This window comes from Hemitrygon akajei, chromosome 4 (genome assembly GCF_048418815.1).
Source record: "Hemitrygon akajei chromosome 4, sHemAka1.3, whole genome shotgun sequence".
Taxonomy (NCBI): domain Eukaryota; kingdom Metazoa; phylum Chordata; class Chondrichthyes; order Myliobatiformes; family Dasyatidae; genus Hemitrygon; species Hemitrygon akajei.
In genome coordinates this window covers 27,816,447-27,831,982 of record NC_133127.1, presented here as the reverse complement: position 1 = coordinate 27,831,982, position 15,536 = coordinate 27,816,447, and the positions used below count along the sequence as shown (strand labels likewise).

General features: G+C 43.9%; 1 protein-coding gene across 5 annotated transcripts in view; it reads left to right on the top strand.

Moving 5' to 3' along the window:
- lzts3a (leucine zipper, putative tumor suppressor family member 3a) overlaps positions 1–15,536 on the top strand; it is a 237,262-nt gene that overhangs the window by 153,474 nt on the left and 68,252 nt on the right. Inside the window, exon 1 of one of the 5 annotated variants that reach the window (XM_073042185.1) lies at positions 9,813–9,959. The exons of the other annotated variants lie outside the window; for them this stretch is intronic. The gene's annotated coding sequence lies outside the window, so the exon portion shown is untranslated. Of the gene's footprint in view, positions 1–9,812; positions 9,960–15,536 lie in introns of those variants that run through there. 5 annotated transcript variants of the gene reach the window in all.

The following is a 15,536-nucleotide window of genomic DNA, read 5'->3' as shown; positions in this document are numbered from 1 at the left end:
CACATCATCAAGTTCGCTGATGATACAACGGTGGTTGGCCCCATCAGCAAACAGGGAGGAGGTAGAGAGGCTGGTTAAGTGGAGTGATAACAACAACCTGAGTCTCAATGTGGACAAGGCAAAGATGATTGTGGACTTCAGGAAGGCACAAGTTGACCACTCTCCATTGCACATGGCGTGGAGAGAGTGAAGAGCACAAAGTTCCTTGGTGTGCACATAATGAATGATCTAACCTGGACCCACAACACCTTCTCACTAGTCAAGAATGTACAGCATTGTCTACACTTGCTGAAGAGATTCAGACGTGCAAGGCTCCCCACTCACATTCTTCCAACTTTCTACAGGAGCATCACCGAGAGTCTCCTGTTTGACTGCATCACTTTGTGGTACGGAAGCTGCAAGGTATTGGACCACAGGACCCTATGGAGAACAGTAAACACCACTGGGAGCACTGGGGTCTCCCTCACCACAATTTGAGGCATTTACTGGAGCCTTGCAGATGAAAGATCCAGAGTATCATTGAGGATCCCTACCGCTGATCCCACAATCTCTTTGACCCACTACCATCGGGCAGGAGGTACAGAAGCATCAGGACTAGGACTACCAGGACTGGGTAACAGCATCTTCCCCCAGGCTCTGAGGCTAACGACACAGAGGTCTCATCATTAACACTGCGAGCTGTTTGCTCTTTACTGTACTGTTTACCTTGCTGTACTTTACTACTTGTATTTTGAATTATATTTTATTAATTTATAATAGTTTTGTTAGAGGAACATTGTGTCATTTGATTGTATGTATGTACAGTCAGATGACAATAAACTTGAAGTTGAACTTGAGTTATTTTTATTTTATTTATTGACACATAGCACAGAATGGGCCCCTTTGGGCCAGCAACCCCTAATTTAGCCCTAGCCTAATCACAGGAGAACTTACAATGACCAATTAACCTACTAATTGGTATGTCTTTGGACTGTGGGAGGAAACTGGAACATCCAGAGAAAACACATGCACTCCACAGGGGGGACCTACAAACTCCTTACAGACGATGCCAGGATTGAACCCTGAACTCCTCGCTGTGAGCTGTAATAACATCGCGCTAACTGCTATGCTACGATGGCACCCCTTCAACCATCAAGCACCTGAACCAGTGTGGATAACCTCACCCACCTCAACTCTGAGCTGATCCCACAACATGTGGACTCACTTTCAAGGACTCTACAACTCATGTTGTCAGTATTACTTGTCGATTTATTTATTTAATTATTTTTATTTGTGCGGTTTGTCATCTTTTTGCACATTACTTGCATGTTAGTCTTTGTGTGTAATTTTTCATGAATTCTTTTCTATTTCTCTGAACTACTGTGAATGCCTGCGAAAAGCTGAATCTTAAATTAGTATATGGTGCCATAAATTGTATGTACTTTGATAATAAATTCACTTAGAACTTAGAATTTTCTTACTCACCTGTGTAGTAACAGCAGTAGACCTGGTAGGGTAGAGGCTGCACTTGTGTCCAAGCAACACATGAGCTGCCTCAGTTGCCCATATGTATATGGTTAGCAGTAGTCCTTGCAGTTCGGGGCTGCATCTGGGGTCCACCTGTGGAACATGATAGGCAGAAAGGTTGTTCAGAGTCTGAAGAAGATTGCACAATAACACCGATCGCAGAGATGGCCAGATGCTTTCAGGTGGTGAGGGCCGATGGAGTAAAGGAGGAGTTTCTTTACTCCTTGTGCTGGGCTGACTTTGGTATGTCGCTAGATATGTTTGCATTGGCACAGCTGTCAGTTTATTAGTACTGAGGATAAGAACAGTGCACTTTTGATAATGACTCAGCAAATCATAACACTGTTGCTCTGATTGTTGGAGGCACCGACTAATCTGTCTCACATAAGCAAATCAACTTGTGCAGATAGAAATGGGACATTGTAAGTAAGTACCAAGCAGTGTAGTTACACCTCATTGTTTGTAGTGCATATCAGTTCTTGGTTAGAAGCCTTGTGTGGCATCTGGGAGGTAAGCTGTATTCACCAGCACTAACCTGATTATTTTCTGAAAGATCCCATTATTATACCTTCTGTCTCCAATGGCCCACACAGGATAACACTCTAGAGCCTTCTAATATGGTGGACAGAGAAAATTGAAGCCCCCTTGGTGGAGAAAAAAACACAACATCCCTAATAACTCTTGGGACACCTCAGTCCATGGCCACTCAACGCGGAGAAGAATGTTACTGAGAACTTAGTGTCCATGCATCTTGCACACATAGAAGATCATCGTAAATGGCAGAAGCACTCCAATTAACAAACCACTCCTGCCCCTTTTATGGAAGAGTCCAAGGTCCTCATCATGACTTGTCCCCTCTGAATCCTCTAGAGTGGATGAAACCCATCCTCGTTCCCAGATGGTCATTTGAGAAGACAAAGAAGAATCTTATTAATGAAAAGAAAATATCATTAACTGACCAGGACCTAGGTGAATTTTGGGAGTCTGTCATTCGTGGCCCAGTTTACCAGTTTACTATGAACCATAGCTGAGTTCCTCTGGATTGTCATGGTTATTGGGTTTGGTGACAACAACTTTGCATCTAAGCATCTGGAAATCTGCAAATTTCCTGTATCAGATGCTGACTGAACATTATAAGTAATTGAGACCCCAATGAGATTCCATTGGGTTTCTTTGTATCTACTGTGAATGACCACAAGAATGTGAATCTTAGGTTAGTGTGTGGTGACATATACTATATGTATGTGCTGTGATGATAAATTTACTTAGAACATTGATTAGTCAACTCACTGTGTAATAGCATGTAAGACCATTCAATGAACTGGACATCCAATTTGCACAAAGAAATTCCAATGGAGAGGGAAGTCAAGCAAGTGAGAGAACTGTCAGCCAGTTAAGTGCAGAGATACAGCTGTAATGCTCACTGCAACATGATCTATCATTGTAGCAGCTTCGTTAATCAGAGTGGATGTGGAGAAGATGTTTTCTATAGTGGGGGGGGGGGGGGGTGTCTAGGACCAGAGGGCACAGCTTCAGAATAGATGGATGTCTTTTTAGAACAGAGAAGAGGAGTAATTTCTTTAGCTAGAGGGAGGTGAATCTGTGAAATTCATTGCCACAGATGGCTGTGGAGGCCAAGTCATTGGTTATACTTAAAGCAGGGGTTGATAGGTTCTCGAGTAGCAAGGGCATCAAAGGTTACAGGGAGAAGGCAGAGGAGTGGGGTTGAGAGGGATAATAAATAAGCTATGATGGAATGGCGGTGTAGCTTTGATGGCCTAATCTTGCTCCTATTTCTTATGATCTTATGGAATTTTAAATTGTGTTCCTTTGATGCTGAATGTAATTATTCTAACATGTTATTCCAGCAGAGTTTTGCCCAAAAATAGGTTAAAAGACTTAAAAGTGGGGGCTTGTTTCTGTTCACCCTCTTGTTGATGAACTGTGCAAATAAGCTACACATAACTGCCCAAATAAAGTGGCCTAATCCTCCTTTATCATTTCCACAGAGATATTTCACCTCATCTACCCTGACCCTGCTCCAATCCCTTCATCTCTCTGTGTCAGACAGGACGGGGCAGCCATTAACTGTGTGGTGGTGGATCAGAAGTGATAAGATCATGGATGCCCACTGTGAGTTCACAGGTGCAAAGATAACAAAATTTGTGGTGGTGAACAGCTTGGTGAGAGCAGTTGTTTTGAAAGGGACGGTGAGACGCAGATGCAAAGGTGCTAGGGGAGGAAATTCAGGAGAGTGGAGCCTCAGAGTCACATGATTGTATGACCCTGAATGGTTGTGAAGCTTTCCCAGCCCCACAGCCAGCATTCTACTTCTTGGTAACCGACTCTGCCCTGACAACGACTGCTCTGCCACAAGCGGAGCACTCAACAGTGTTACAGAGAAGGTTGAACAAGAATATTTTGCCAGGATTTTTACAGACTCGGAAGCAATGATCAAGTTTTGCCTTTGAAAATGTGAGGTATCGAATTCTGGGAGGTCAAGTTTGAGAGGAAAGTATATAGTAAATGGCAGGACCCTTAGGAAATACAGCATGGTAACAGGCCCTTCCAACATAAAGAGCCCACACCACCCATTTACACCCATGTGACTAATTACTCTTCTAACCTGCATGCCTTTGGAAAGTGGGAGGAAACCAGAGCTCCTGGAGGAAACTCGTGTGGTCACAGGGAGGATGTACATGTTCTTAGACAGTGCCGAGAATTGATCTACAAAGGGATCTCGGGGTATAAGTACCCAGCTCTCCGAAAATGGAAACACAAGTAGATGGTAAGGCTAACAGCATGTTTGACTTCATAGGTCTGTGTGTTGAACTGAAAAGTCAGGAAGTTGTGTTGCAGCTGTGTAAAACATTGGGTGGACCACGTTCAGAGTATTGTGTGCAGTTCTGATCACTGCATTGCAAGAAGGATATGGACATCCTGTAGGGAGTGCAAAAGATGTTCACCAGGATGTTGCCTGGATTAGAGAGCATTAGCTATAAGGAGAGGGTGGACAAACTTGGGATGTTTTCTCTGGAGTGTTGGAGGAGCTGAAAGATAAACTGATAGAAGTGCACAGAACTGTGAGAGGTATTGAAAGGATGGATCGTCAGTCATTTTGCTCTGTTGGAAATGTAAAATACTGGAGAGCATAACATTAAGGTGAGGGATGGTGGGATTTTAAAAGAGATTTAAGAGGCAATATTTTCTGCACAGAGAATAGTAGGAATGCCTTGCCTGGGGAACTGGTAGAAGCAGATATGATAGTAGGGTTTACAAGGCATTTAGACAGATGCATGAACAGACAAGGAATTGAGGGATATGGATATGTGAGCATATGGGGTTGGTTTAACATGGCATCGCAGTCAACAAAGGCATTGGTGGGCCAAATGGCCCAACATATTCTATGTTCTATAGTGAAAGAATATAGCAGCTAGCACAGGGCAGTGGCTGAAGCAGAGCAGACACATGGAGTTTATGAACAGGTGACAGATCAAGAAAGAGGGATCTGGGATGGCCGATTATGGAAGTGCAAAATATCTAATTTGGGATAAAAGCAAACGTTTGCAGAACAGGATGTCTTTGGATCTAATTATAAGGAGGACATTGATCGTAAGCTGATGAGCAAAACCCATCTGCTTCGACCTGATGCAATAGCCATTGAGGAGGTATATAATTAATCGGGAGCAAGGTTTCTATACTGGGGAAGGTGAGGCAGATGGATATAGTTGTTTTACTAAGAGCAAGTTATAAAGCAGAGCGACCATTCTTTTGAGTGTGCCGGTCTTTAGAGTGGCTTTGATCATCAGGCTTGGGTGAGCTACATTGTCTTGTAAATTATTCTCTTTGACTTCTTTTATGTTCAATCCTCATCTATTAGTGCATAGTATAGTGAGAATGGCTCCGGGGCAGCGTTTTGTAGTGTGTGTGGGATGTGGAAAGTCTGGGAGACCTCTAGTCTCCCGGATAAACACCATTGGCAGAAGGTGCACTGAGTTGCAGCTCCTGAAAGAACATATTAAGGAACTGGAACAGCAGCTCAGTGACCTTCAACTCATACGGGAGAATGAGGAGGTGACAGACAGAAGCTACAGGGAGGTAGTCACCCCTAGGTTGTCGGAAACAGGTAACTGGGTGACTGTCAGGAGAAGTGGGGAAGTGCACAGCCAGTGCAGTGTACATCTGTGGCTGTTCCCCTCAATAATAATGTTAGATACTATTGAGCGAGCAACCTACCAGGGGGAGCCTCAGTGACCGGGTGTCTGGCGTTGTGGCTCAGAAAAGCAGAGAAGTGTAGAGGACTGTAGTGTTGATAGGAGATTCATTAGTCAGAGGAACAGAGACGAATCTCTATCTCTGTTAGATAGAGACACCCGGATGGTATGTTGCCTCCCTGGTGCAAGGATCAGGGATGTCTCAGATCATGTCCATGGCATTCTCAAGGGCAAGAGTGAACAGCCAGAAGTCTTGGTACATATTGGCACTAATGATATGGGTAGACAAGGTGAGGTGGTCCTGAAGAGAGATTTTTAGGGAGCTCAGTAGAAAGCTGAGAAACAGGACCTCCAGGGTAGTAATCTCTGGATTGATGCCTGTGCCATGTGCCAGTGTGAGGGTAAGAATAGAATGATGTAGCAGGTGAATGTGTGGCTGAGTAACTGGTGCAGGGGACAGGGATTTAGATTTCTGGATCATTGGGATCTCTTCTAGGGAAGGTATGACCTGTACAAAAAGGATGGGTTACTGCTGAACTGGCGGGGCTCCAATATCCTTGCTGTCAGGTTGGCTAGGGTTGTTTGGGTGGGTTTAAGCTAATTTGGCAACTGAAGTGATAGTGCTGAAGATGAGGTGGTTGGGTTACAAACAGAAGCAATGTGTAGTGAGACTCCTAGCAAGAAGAGGCTGATGATGGGGCAAAATTGCAGACAACAAGATGAGGTGCAACGTAAAAGATGGACAAAATCAAAAAGGGTAACTACAGGACTAGAGGTGATATATTTGAATGTGTGCAGTATACAGAATAAGGTTGATGAACTTGTAGCACAGTTACAGATTGGCATTTATGAAGTTGTAGGCATTACTGAATCATGGCTGAAAGAAAATTATAGCTGGGACCTTAATGTCCAAGGATACACATTATATCAAAAGGTTAGATGGGAAGGCAGAGGGATGGTGTGACCATGTTGGTAAAAGATTAAATTAAATCATGAGAAGGAGGTGATATAGGGTCAAAATATGTTGAATCATTGTGGATAGAGCAAAAGAACTGCAAGGGTGATAGGATCCAGATGGGAGTTGTACACTGAACCCCAACTGCTCTGGAATGGGTGTTGTGCAATGAACTGTAATTGATTAGCAAGGTTAAGGTAAAAGAACCCTTAGGGACAAGCAATCATAATAAAATCAAATTCACCCTGAAAAGTGAGAAAGAGAAGCTAAAGTCAGATGTATCAGTATTATAGTAGAGTAAAGGGAATTAAAGAGGCATGAGAGAGGAGTTGGCCAGAATTGATTGAAAAAGAACACTGGCAGTGATGACAGCAGATCAGCAATGGATGGAATTTTTGGAAGCAATTTGGAAGGCACAGGATATACACATCCTAAAGAGGAAGTAGTATTCTACAGACAAGATGGCTAACAAGGGCAGTCAAAACCAACACAAACCCAAAAAGAGGGCATATAATACAGCAAAAATTAGTGGGAAGGAAGTGGATTTGGAAACTTTTAAATACCAACAGAAGGCATCTTAAAAAGTCATTAAGAAGGTAAAGATGGAATATGAAAGTAAGTTAGCCAATAATATTAAAGAGGATACCAAAAGTTTCTTCAGTAACATAATGTAAAAGAGGCAAGAGTGGATATTGGACTGCTGGAAAATTATGCCACAAAGGTAGTAATGGGGGGGAGGGGAGGTCAAAGAAATAGTGGATGAACTGAATAAGTATTTTGCATCAGTCTTCTCTGTGGAAGACACTAGTAGTATGGGGAAAGTTCTAAGCATCAGGGGGTTTGAAGTGTGTTAAGTTACCATAACTAGAGAGAAGGTTCTTGGTAAACTGAACGATCTGAAGGTAGGTAAGTCGCCTGGACCAGATGGTGTACACCCCAGAGTTTTGAAAGAGGTGGCTGAAGAGATCATGGAGGTATTAATAATGGTCTTTCAAGTATCACTAGATTCTGGAATGGTTCCGGAGACTGAAAAATTGCTAATGTCACTCCACACTTCAAGAAGGGAGAAGGGCCGAAGAAAGGAAATTATAGGCCAGTTAGTCTGACCTCAGTGGTTGGGAAGATGTTGGAGTCAATTGTTAAGGATGTGGTTTTGGGTACTTGGAGGCATATGACAAAATAGACCAAAGTCAGCATGGTTTCCTCAAGGGAAAATCCTGTCTGACAAATCTGTTGGAATTCTTTGAAGAAATAACAAAGGATAGACAAAGGAGATTCTGTTGGTGTTGTGTGCTTGGATTTTCTGAGGGTCTTTGACAAATTGCCACACATGAGGCTGCTTAACAAACTATGAGACCATGGAATTACGGGAAAGATTCTAGCATGGACAAAGCAGTGGCTGATTGGCTGCAGGAAAAGTATGGGAATAAAGGGGGCCTTTTCTGGTTGTTTATCAGCGACTAGTGGTGTTCCACAGGGATTTGTGTTCTTTTTATGTTATATGTCAATGATTTGGATGATGGAATTGATAGCTTTGTTGCAAAGTTTTCAGATAAGTGGAGGGTCCGGTAGTTTTGAGCAAGTAGAGAGGCTACAGAAGAATATAGATGGATTAGGAGAATGGGCAAAGAAGTTGAAGATAGAATATAGTATTGGGAAGTGTGATGGTCTTGCACTTTGGTAGAAGAAATGAAAGGTTGACTATTTTCTAAAATACGAAATACAAAAATCTGAGGTGCAAAGGGATTTGATAGTCTTTGTGCAGGATTTTCTAAAGGTTAATTTGCAGGTGGAGTCTGTGGTGAGGAAGGCAAATGTGATGTAGCATTCATTTCAAGAGGACTAGAATATAAAAGCAAGGATGTAATGTTGAGACTTTATAAAGCACTGGTGAAGCCTCACTTGGAGTATTGTGAGCAGTTTTGTGGCCCTTATCATGGAATGTGCTTAATTTGGAGTGAGTTCAAAGGAGGCTCACATGAAGACCGTTTGATGGCTCTGAGCGTGTATTCACTGGAATTTAGAAGAATGAGGGGTGACCTCATTGAGTGGTGAAAGGGCTTGACAGGATTGATGAGGAGAGGATGTTTCCTGTGTGGGAGTCTCGAAGACCAGAGGACATTTCCTCAGAATGGATGAGTGTCCTTTTACAACAGAGATGAGGAGGAATTTCTTTCACTACAGGGTGGTGAACCTGTGGAATTTGTTGCCACAGGCAACTGCGGAGGCCAAGTCTTTGTGAATAATCAAGGCAAAGGGTGATAGATTCTTGATTGGTCAGGGCCTGAAGGGATACGGAGAGAAGGCAGGAGATTGCGAATGGGAGGAAAAATGGGTCAGCCATGATGAAATGATAAAGTAGACTCGATGGGCCCAATAGTCCAAATCTGCTCCTACAGCTTATGGTCTTACAAAATATATTATTGATTGGAATGTTCCTTCAAGTCCTCCAATCTGCAAACCAACTTGAATTATAATATCCCTTAAATTAGGTAATCTTTAAAGAATAATATGACACCATAATACAAGAAACTGAAAGAAGGGGATGGTGTCTTTGCAGGAGGCAGGGTAGTCCAGCTGTGTGAGTCCATATAAATCGAATAGTGTGGTTTCTGAGATGGAGAGAAGTGTCAGAAATAGCCCGCATGAATTTTGAGGGCAGGGTGGAAATTGGCAGTAAAGTTAATAAAACCGACAGGTTGCGCACCAGTGCGGGATGCAGCACCAATGCAGCCGTCATTTTGCGATCTTGCCGTGCCCGAACCGGAGCAGGTGTATTTAACCGCAGTAACAACGACTTTGTCTCAAGTGATTCGTTGAAAGTGAAATGTTGAAAGCAATCTGGTGCGAAACATTAAGGCGCTCGCGTCTCCCCGCGGAAAGAATTCCTGACTTCCCAGTGCCCGACAGTTAAAACTCCTGTGTTTGCTTTTCCTGCCGCGGGGTGGTTTCTCTCGGACGGAATCAACAAACTTGGTAGCCTTTTTGCCCACGTTACACAGAAGGGATTGTGAGTCAACCACTTGTCACTGGACGGGCTTGGCTTGTTGTTTACTTTCCGAGGCTGCAGAATGTCCCTTAACCCCTCCCAGGTTGGAGGTGCGAGTGTGAGTTCCTCTTCCCTCCTGCATTGCAGCATCTGTGTCAAGGTCGGCGGCGCGCTCCGAGGACGCGTTCATCAAGTGTCCATTGCACTTCGCAGTGAGACATGACCGCTTGCACCAGCTTCCCGAAACACTTACTGCATTGCAGACGACAAAATGCATTTAAGGAGGAGCTGTGAGGTAAAGATTTTCACTTCTTTTCAGGCTCATTTTACTTTTGCGCGTAACGCGTTACCGAAGAGTCGTTGAATACAGCCGGTCGGTAATCCACGGCGAGCTCTCCAGTGGCGCTGCCGCGCACGCCTCCCGGGCGTTCCATTCACTTGGTGACTTCGGCGCTTTCAGTTGCCGGGTATCTGTGAGCAACAGGGGATGATAGTGGGCCATTCAGCCCTTCGAACCTGTTCCGCCACTCGGGGAGATCCTAATTTTTGGGTCCCATCTTAACTTTACGTGGTTTATTTAGTAACCTTTAATCCCTCCGTACACCAAAACACCGTCAATTCCAGCCAACAGTAGACAGTGGTGATTGGATTTCCATTTTCCTGAAGAAATTCTAACCCGGGATATCCCGGCGTTAGCTACAGACTAGGTTTCAAGTTGTCAGTGGGTACCGAGTGTGGGAACACAAAGATGCTCTGGTAAAAGGATGGACGTATGTTGGAATATTCCTTCCAGGACGTCCTGTATAGTTTTAGCCCTTCGGCCCAACTCGTCCTTTCCGACCAAGATCCATCCACATTTTAGCATTTGGCCTCAAGCCCTCTAAATGTTTTCTATCCATGTACCTGGGCAAGGGCTGTTTAAATATTGCAGCCAGTGGAAAAGAAAAATCGAGTTCAATTCGCTGTAATGGTCTCTGACCAAAACGTTAACTCTGATCCTCCTTCCACCAATACTGACTGACTTGATGAGTTTCTGGTTTTATTTCAAACTTCCAGCATCTGCAGACTTTTTAAACTTTCAAAATATTTCTGGAAGTGCATTTATTGGGATCATAGACAGCCTGAGCTAACAGGTGTCATATTCGGAGTGTTGTAAACTGTTGGTACCATAAGCTGGATGTGGAGCCAGTGCGGAAAGGAGAGAAAATTTAGATGATACTGATAACTAGGGATACAAAAAAAACTGCAGGTGTTGAAATCTGGAGCAAACGGAATCAAACTTATGGAGAAAGTTGATAACTAGAGCAACATTCAGGGCCCCAGACAGTCCTTCCAGGTGAGGCGACACTTCACCTGTGAGTCGGCTGGTGTGGTATACTGTGTCCAGTGCTCCCGGTGTGGCCTTTTATATATTGGTGAGACCCGATGCAGACTGGGAGACCGTTTCGCTGAACACTTATGCTCAGTCCGCCAGAAAAAGCAGGATCTCCCAGTGGCCACACATTTTAATTCCACGTCCCATTCCCATTCTGATATGTCTATCTATGGCCTCCTCTACTGTCAAAATGAATCCAAACTCAGGTTGGAGGAACATCACCTTATATACCGGCTGGGTAGCCTCCAACCAGATGGCATGAATTTTGACTTTTCTAACTTCGTTTAATGCCCCTCCTCCCCTTCTTACCCCATCCCTGACATACTTAGCTGTTTGCCTGTTCTCCATCTCCCTCTGGTGCTTCCCCCCCCCCCCCATTTCTTTCTCCTGAGGCCTCCCGTCCCATGATCCTTTCCCTTCTCCAGCTCTGTATCACTTTCGCCAATCACCTTTCCAGCTCTTAGCTTCATCTCACCCCCTCCGGTCTTCTCCTATCATTTCGCATTTCACCCTCCCCCTCCTACTTTCAAATCTCTTACTATCTTTCCTTTCGGTTAGTCCTGACGAAGGGTCTCGGCCCGAAACGTCGACAGTGCTTCTCCTTATAGATGCTGCATGGCCTGCTGTGTTCCACCAGCATTTTGTGTGTGTTGTTGTTGATTGGAATCATTGAGAGATTTTTAAGGAGCAGGAGAGGTTCAGTGTCGAGACACGGAGCTTGTGGGCTCCAGGACTGGTGCTCCCAGTGGGAAGGTTCATTTAGGCACAGAACCACTCTGAGTGGTAACAGACCAATTGGCTCACTGACTCCATGCTGGTTGTCAAACACTAATTGTACATGAATCTGAATTGTTCTCGGCACATTTCCTTCCACTCCCACCAGCTGGCCCCACCCCAAATTTTCTCACACATTTGGATACTCAAGCAATTTATGATGGTTTTTTAATGTACCAACCTGGAATGTGGGAGGGAACCAGAGCACCTGGAGGAAACTCTCCCAGTCACAGGAGTAACATGCAAATTTCATGTAGAAAGCAGCTGAGATCAGGACTGAACTGGGCTGAGACAATGTGCTGACTTAGTTTATGGACGCTATCTGAGGAATTTGGTCCAGAACAACTTCCACACTGGGGTCAGCTGCACTAAATGGACATAAAAGAAAATGGAATATTCAGTGGGCCAGGCAGCGTCTCTGGGGAAAGTAAGGGATGTTTCAGATCAATGGCCTTCTATCAGACTTTGGGCAAAATATTAACTCTGTCTCATTTTCCACAGATGCTGCCTCACCTGCTGAATCAGTTTTATTTAAATTTCAGATTTTTAACTGAAGACACTTAGACAGATTTTTAACTGAAGACACTGAGGGGCATATCACCCAAACACAGGCAAATGGCCAAATCCATATGTATATTTAAGGTAGAGGGTGATAGATTCTTGATTAGTCAGGGCATGAAGGGGTACAGAGAAGGCAGGTGATTGGAGCTGGGAGGAAAATTGGATCAGCCATGAGGAAATGGTGAAGTAGACTTGATGGGCCAAATGGCCTAATTCTGCTCCGATATTTTATGGTCTTATGGTCTAAATGGACTAGCTCAGGAAGATGCCTTGGTTGCCATGGACAAGTTGGGTCAACTGGGTTGTTTCCATGCTGTATATTTCTATGACTTTTAACAGTTGCCAGTTATTTTGCTTTTTGAATATATTAAATCAATGGCTTGCAGTGGGACTCTGCAAGATTTGTGTGAGAGCTTGGCACTGTAAGAATTCCCGTTGCTGATGAGGCATAAGACTTTGTGTGGACACAGCAGGCCGTGCATGTTTACTGTGCACAAGGGCCATTCCCCTAATCAGTCTGCAGTGGCAGATTGCACAGAGAAGGTCAGATGCGTGACGGATTGTGAGGAGCTAGGACAAGGCAATAGAGTGGTGTCCAAGGTTTAGTAGAGTGGAGGGTTGGGGTGGTGGACATGGATTGGCCATCAGGTCTTGGTTCAGGGCATTGGCTTGGTTGTAATTGATTGGTGAGGAAGAAGGATCTGATTAGCCATCCAGCAGTAGTGTTTGTGAGTGGCATGCAATGGATGGGCATACAGCGGAACTGATGTGGCATTTGGTCTCTTTTTGCACTACTTATTTAATATTTTAATATAGATTTCTTAGTCATAGAAAAGTACAGCACAGAAACAGGCCAATCATCCCATCTAGTCCATACTGAACCATTCAAACTACTTAGTCTCTTTGACCTGCATCTGGACCATAGCCCTCCATACTGTACCTGTCTAAACTTCTCTTAAAGGTTGAAATCGAGCTCACATGCACTACTTGCAGTGGCAGCTCGTTCAAACACTTTCACAACTCACTGAGAGAAGATGTTTCCCCTCATCTTCCCCTTAAACATTTCACCTTTCACCCATGGCCTACACTTGTAGTCCCACCCAACCTCAGTAGTAAAAGCTTGCTTGCATTTACCCAATCTATATCCATCATAATTTTGTATACCTCTATCAAATCTCCTCTTAATCTTCTACATTCCAAGAAATGAAGTCCAAACCCATTTATAACTCAGGTCCTCCAGACCTGGCAACATTCTTGTAAATTTTCTCTACTCTTTCAACCTTATTTACATCTTTCCTGTAGGTAGGTGACCAAAGCTGCACATGATACTCCAAATTAGGCCTCACCAAGGTCTTATACAACCTCAACATAGCATCCCATCTCCTCTTCCTGATACCTTGATTTATTTTTAAACAACCCTATCTAGCTGTGATGCAACTTTCAACAAATTATGGACCTATATTCCCAGATTCCTTTGTTCTACCACACTCCTCAGAGCCCTACCGTTCACTGTGTAAGACCTAACCCAGCTACTCCTACCGGTGTGACACCCTCTTATTGCAATTCATAGCTTATTGATGTATTGAGTTTTACTGCTGCCGCCAATCCTGCCAGATGTTAATAAACTTGATACTGATTTGATGTGGTCTGGTTTCACTAGTGAGGGGTGTTATTGACCCTGGGTGCACTGGTCAGGGCTGGCCAATCATGGTCCTTTTTACATGTCACTGAAATAGCCATCCACATGTGATTAGAATTCCTGTAACACCATTCGGATTCAACTGTACTCTGCTAACTGTCTCTGTACGTGGCCTTTAAGATCTGTGTGGGATCTTTAGACCCTGCTTTGGGAGGGTCAGGAGGTGCTTCAGTAAATATATTTAAGACAAGATTGGATAGATTTTTGCATAGCAGGGGAATTAAGGGTTATGGGGAAGAGGCAGGTAGGTGGAGAGGAGTCCATGGCCAGATCAACCAGGTTCTTATTGAATAGCGGAGCAGGCTTGATGAGCCAGAATGCCTACTTCTTTTGTTCTTGTGCTTTACTGGGTAGACACTTAGATAGCTTGGGAAGTAACGCCACGTATGCTGGGCCGGTGTGTACTTCTGATAGATAGATGTGAGTTTCACAGTGCTAATCCTGCATTCTCTCTTCTCCCCATACCATTGGGTCAAAGATACAGAAACCTGAACGCATATGGCACCAGACTCAAAGACAGCTTCATGCCACTGATACAAGACTGTTGAACCTAGTACAATAAGATGGACTCCAGACCTCTCAGTCTCCTCGTTATGGCCTTTCACCCCACTGACTGCCTGCACTGCACTTTCTCTGTAACTGTCACACTTTCTTCTGCATTCTGTTACTGTTCTTCCTTTGTACTAACTCGGTGTACTGATGTGATGAAGTGAACTGCATTGATGACAGTGCAAAACAAAGCTTTCCATTCTGCCTCATTAATAAACCAGCTTACCATGTTAAATGGCCATGGGCCAGGCATTTCCAGTCATCTGTGGGGACGTTGTACTATACCAAGAAGGCTAGCGGTACATCTTAGAATCACTTTCTCCACCCCCCTGGTAACCTCCTGCTGTAATAGAGTTTGAAAATAGTTACTGAATTGAATTGACTTTATTACTTAACATCTTTCACATACATGAGGAGTAAAAATCTTTGTTACATCTTCGTCTAAATGAACAATGTGCAATATTGCAGTCAGATTTATTTTCTTTCTGAAAGATGGTTATAATTAGAGATATCTGAAGACCCAGCACATTTTTTTCCCCCTTCCTTTGAAATCAGGCCTGTGAATTTGTGTTGGATATTGTTCTCCATCGAGTTTTTAAAGCATCAGCAGGGATGTTGTTGGCTGATACGTTCATGTTGGCTGTTAGCTGGGGGACTGCCTTTTTGACTTCGAAATGGACAGTAAATGCTGGCTTTACCCTTGTGCTATAAATGAATGCAAAGTAACTAAAGGTTGCCAACTCTAGTTGGTTAGATTCAAAGAGATATACTGGATGGACTTTGATAATAAATTTACTTTGAACTTTGAGCCCTCCACACTCGCCCATCGCAACCTAAGGCTCAAGATTTGTCCTCTAACTACACTATTTCCAGTGACCAAGTGGAAAGAGGAGAACTGCCCTTGCTATTCCCCC